The sequence below is a fragment of the Apteryx mantelli genome, chromosome 2 (assembly GCF_036417845.1).
Source record: "Apteryx mantelli isolate bAptMan1 chromosome 2, bAptMan1.hap1, whole genome shotgun sequence".
NCBI classification, from domain to species: domain Eukaryota; kingdom Metazoa; phylum Chordata; class Aves; order Apterygiformes; family Apterygidae; genus Apteryx; species Apteryx mantelli.
The window spans coordinates 124219224-124224789 of record NC_089979.1 but is presented as its reverse complement, the minus strand read 5'-3'; positions in this window follow the sequence as shown (position 1 = coordinate 124224789).

Here is a 5566-nt window from a genome sequence, read left to right as displayed (position 1 = left end):
TTGTCCATGTACAAGTAGTTTTTTGGAGTGTAGGGCTGGGAGTGACTTCAGGGAGTATATGAACAATTCCCCTGCTCTGAAGCAGAATATGCTTAGACCATCTTAGAGCTAACTGAACAACCAGTAATGGAACAGATTTCTTAGCTACCCCCTTTCCCTAAATAGCCAGTTGCAGTTCTTAATTACTCTCAGAAGCACCGATTTTTTTTCCCCCCCTTTGGCTACCCCTATTAACATTTAACTGTTGTCCTTTTGCGTACTGGAAAAATGTTGAAATGTGCATTTTCAAACATACATCTTATTGTTTTTTTGGTGAAGAAGACTCCCTCTCCAAATTCATCTACTTTTCCTGATAGATTAGCTTTATAGCACTCTTATCGTTCTTGATGTTTTTCTGCCCTTCTCCAATTTGTGTTATGCCCAGAACTGAATGGAGTGTGCCAGATAAGTTTCACCAGCACTACATATAGTGCCTCAGGTAGGGCACTGTTGGTACATACCAAAAGTAGTAGTGCCATGTTCTGGCTTCAAAATGTATTTATTATCTACTGTAACTCCCTAGCCTCTCTTCTGCAGTGGAGCAGCTTATACGTTTAATTCCTCATCTTATATTTTATCTGTCCTTCCAGCATGTAGTATGTTACATTTGATTTTTATAATATGCTTGTGTTCATTTCAATCACTTTCAGTTTTCAACACTATGATGAATCATATCCTTTGCAGCTCTCACCATTATTATCACCCCCGATTATGTAAGCATGTTCTCTGATGCCTCATCCAGGTCCTTGATGAAAGCATTGAGTGGAATCAGGCCTAGAACAGATACCTTTAATAACCCATTTGGAAGCCAGATCAATCAGTTGTTCACGTCCTATATGGTAATTTCATCTATGCTCTATTTTCTTAGATTGCTGATAAGAATGCTATGCTAAAATCAAGGTATATTGCCTCTACTGCCTATGTAGCACAAGGTGGAGCTCAAAATTCTTAGAATGATTCCCAGATGAGGGTAGGTCTAGCTTCTTTGACTCAAAGAGGCTAGCTGAGCTTGTTATAGTCTTATCGTTTCTACTACACTTGCGCTCCTGTAGTTGTACTCCTCTGAAATAAAAGCCCATGAATGCAGAGGAGAATACCACTCACCTTCACTAAGAGGTCATGCAGGACTTTGCAAGTTGTTGTTGCCTCTGGTGTTGCATTTTGATTTCCTGCCCTACTATCCATGTATGCTGAATGTTTTTAGATTTCCTTTACCTTTGTTATCTCTATTAGCACAGTTTCTTTTTGCTGCAAATAATAAAGTCACAAGCCAGTAATTTTTCAAACTCATTGCACAATCTGTGATAATAACTAGGAGGAAGCAAAGGTGACTTCTGTCATCTTCAGTTGCTGTACTGTACAAACTCATACGTGTCAAACAAATGCAGTGGGATCTGTTGTCACAATACAATGGTGGATATTTTTTTTCAACAAAGTTCACATGAATGTTTTGACTGTTTTGTCTCAGGATATTTTACCCTTTAAATGTTGTGTTTTGTTTTAATAATTCAGGGAAAAATATTCTTCGTTTGTTCATAGGCCAGTTGTCTTAACAGTAAGCATGCTCTCGGGATGAGAAATGAAATAAACTTTAGCAAGCTTTTTGATGAAAGGCTATTTTTTAGATGACAACAAAATACGTAGAGGGTAGACAGTATGCACAAGTTCTGTCCATCATCACTACCAAAATACCTAAGTACCTTCTAAATATGAACATACATTTCAAAACTGGTTGATTTTGGGGACATCAAGGTACACATAGACTGCTCAATAAAAGGAGACCAGAGAGGAAGGTTGATCAGTGGACCCTGGATTGTCTCTGCCACTTCATTATTAGTGCCCCCTCCTCCCCCCTTCAACTCTGTTCTGGGCCGCTCAACTGAGCTCTCCAAGATAGTGCCTGGATACAATTCTGGGGGAAAGCCCGCTCAAGGGACTGCCCCACAAAGCGCTATGGACAAGGCTTCCATGGGTCTGGCTGTCTTTGCCCCACACAATCTGCCAACATGTTTCCAGGAGGCTTTACACCTTTCAGCATCCTCATATGCCCTCATGCAACACACATCCTCAGTTTCATGCTATGAACTCTGGTAGCTTGCAACACAGTCAGTAATCACGTTGGGCAGTTTGAAGAGAGTCTGAAATAAAACTACTAACTGGTAATTATGCCTGAGGGCTGTGGAGGCACTAGACCAGCTCACGAAGAAATGCTATTGTAGTTGCACATGAGCAATTTGCCACAGGAGGACTAGCCATGAGCAGGGTGGATGCACTCCACTTTCCAGGTCCAAGGGATGGTCCCTGCCTCTTTTTTATTTTGCTTGTTTTTGTTTTTATTTAGTTGTATTTTTTTTGTTGTTTTTATTTAGCACCACAGGCAGTGTCATGGATGTCTTCTGTTTATGATGACTGTACCATCCGCCAACAAATCTGGGTTGAGAAGCAATCTTTCGTGTACTGGCAAACTACTGAAAATGTACCCCATCTGGTGAGGGGAAATAGTCTTGTAGCTAAGGCACTAGATTGAGATACAGGAGGCCTAGGTGCAGACCTTGGCTCTGCCATGTGTTTTCTGTGCAATTTTGAACTTCTCATATGCAATCAATGCTCATTTACCTGTGGGTACCTTGTCAGTTTGAGGTTTAATCATACCTTGGAAGCAGTGATACCTGAGCTTTCCCCTTACCAAGGCGGCATTGGACTGCCTGGACTTACTAGTTTAGGCACAGTGCCAGAGAAAGACAGCTGTACTGCCTTCACAGCCAGCTTGGGACTGTGAGCAGTTTAGCTATGTTGTGTGTGCAGAACACAAACTAATAGCCCTGCAGACCCAGGCTCATTTTGTGGAGTCGCCAGGAAGGCTTCAGTATTGCATTCCTATTTCCTGGAAGGACTGGGACAGTGCAGAGGCAGTTCAGAGCCAGCCAGGCTAATTAAGTGCCACCTGAACATCTCTATACTACATAGGAGGTTCCAAGAAGATTTATTAGCTCAGGTTCAATGCCAGCTGAATAACTTCACTCGTCTTGTTGGCCCAAAGAAAAGGCCTATATCTGGCTAGAGCAAGCACCTTATTCAGCAAGAACTTTCTGAACTCAGTATGAGGTTTGTGGTGAAAGAGGTATCAAAACTTAGCCTATGGTGTCTCTGTATTTAAGTTCCTAGCTTTCTGTTTTTATGTTTTACACTATGTATGTGCCGCACCTGGACACAATAGGCTTTTAAAATGGAATTTATGCTGCTAAGTTACTTAGAGGTTGAGAACCCACCACTGCAGTATGGTGAAACAGAGTAGGTTACCAAGAGGCTGCATTATTGCTGGAGGTAGCTTGCCCAGTGTGAGTCAGGGAATTTACAGAGCATTAGCTGATCTGTGGCAACTGCGTTAGAGAATATTTTTAGCCTGTGAGCTAGCTTACTGCTGTTGTGTTAAAGGATAAGCCACCTCAAATTGCCTCCTGTTTACTGTAGATCATACAGAGGAGCACTTACTGTGGAGTAGCTCATAAGCTGCAAATTTATATCCTAGCTATTTGTTTTGTAACCACAACCTAAGAATAAACTTCTTTTCTATGAAATGGAGGGCAAGTGACATTTTTTTTTTTCTACTGCTGTTGACAGAACACCTTAAGAACTCTGTAAGGAAATAACCATTGCAGCTATCTGAAATTCTTGAACACTTAGTGAGAAGAGAAAGAACATAGCAGCTCCTCTCCAATGGTTTATTTTGCTAATGCATCATAATTATATTTAGATTAATGATGTTCTGCAAAGAATCTCTTCAAAAAATTTAAGGGAAAATTCCATAAAGGAGGTTAAAGAAATGATATTAAGGGACTTCCCCAGAGATGCCACAAGACCATCAAAGTAATGTTCCAGTTGTACTTTCAGGAATTGTTTGAAATAAATAAACAAGCTTCCCCACCCTCAAACCATTATATGTGCATATTTGTAGGAAGAAAGAGAATGTGCTATACAACTAAGAATTAATGCTGATAAAATTACAGCAGCTGATCCAAAATCTAGCAGAAAGCTGTGAACCTCAGGAATTTTGACTCAGGCTCTTGAAGCCTGGAAGCTTCACGGCTCAACTCTACTACAAAAACAAGTAGTAGGTAGCCATGTATCATTACATTGCATAGATTTTTCATACCTTATTCTGCAAGGCATAAATATGAAATAATAAATAAATACATTTAACATAGCACGAGCAGATGATGAAGAGAAGGTGAGTCATTCAGATCTACAGGCAGCTCAGACTTACTTGTAGAAGATTTTTGATTTAGTTCCAGATGCGTCTATAGGATGACATACAGCACCATGAAGAAAGGCTCTTGTCCTGAAAGCACTATAAACACACTAGTACAACTCTGAATCCATGATAATTATCCCTGTCTTTCAGCAAGTTGCACTGGTGTCACTGCTCTGCTCCTAGTTCCAGAGTTAGCTGATTAGCTCCATGGCGGTGCTTTAAGCAATGTAAGCATGGAAGACATGGAAGAGGACCATCTACTGTGGTCCTCTGTGGGGCTTGTTTGGGTTCTGCATTAGGGACTACAGCCACAAGAGTTGCACTCTGAAGCCTATAGTTATGTTTTAAAATCCATTTTTAGCTTTTATTTAAGTTTCTAAATAGAGTTTGAGAATTTTGGAACAGGGTTCCTGCACTTAGCTGAGGCAGGTCCTTTTTGTAAATGCGCTCCTAGAAAACTAATTGCATTCCTAGAAATGTTGGACACTCAGTAAAGCAGGCCTGTTCAGCAAGACCATGTGTGTTTGTTCTCCCAGGAAAAAGAGAAAATTATGTATGTCTGTCCCTTTGAGATGTCGCATTTCGTCTAGAAAGAAATGTTTGGCTGAGCTCAACACTGAGAAACCTGAAGTGATCAGTCTTGTTATCATTCATCCAGCCAACAAATGAATACAAATCAGAACTGTATATATTGTTATAAAAATTAATATTTTTCTGGTTTATCTAGGCTGAACAACTTTGATTTCATTTGTCTGTGTTTAATAAACCACAAATGATGGGTCCAAATAGCAGCTGCAAAGTGCTGAAAAGGAAAAAAAGTGGGGGGAGAGGAAAGGATGGAAAGAGAAGAGAAAGGAAATATAGCGAAGAGATCTTTGACATATTCAGTAGGTGAAGGTGAGGAGGCAATGGAGGGTTGCAGGGGTGTTGAGCCATATGTCTTGAAGTCTATCAAAGTCTCTCTGTTGAGTTAGATATTGAATCAATCCCTACGAGGAAGAGTTTATACCTCTGCACAAATGTCTGAAGCCAAAACAAAAATAATTACAGTACTGAATGGATTGCATTGGCTGACTTCTTTAGTGTCTAATGTTCTTTGGCAATGCTTCATCCCGATTATTCCATCTGGAGATAATTGTGTGATATCATCCATAAAATTAAAACATAAATCAATCCAACTAGTGATCAGCCCCATGAGCTGCTGTTTAAAAACACATATGGAAATCTAGTGCTCCCTGCCTTTTTACTAGGATGTGCAAAAAAAAAAAAAAAGAG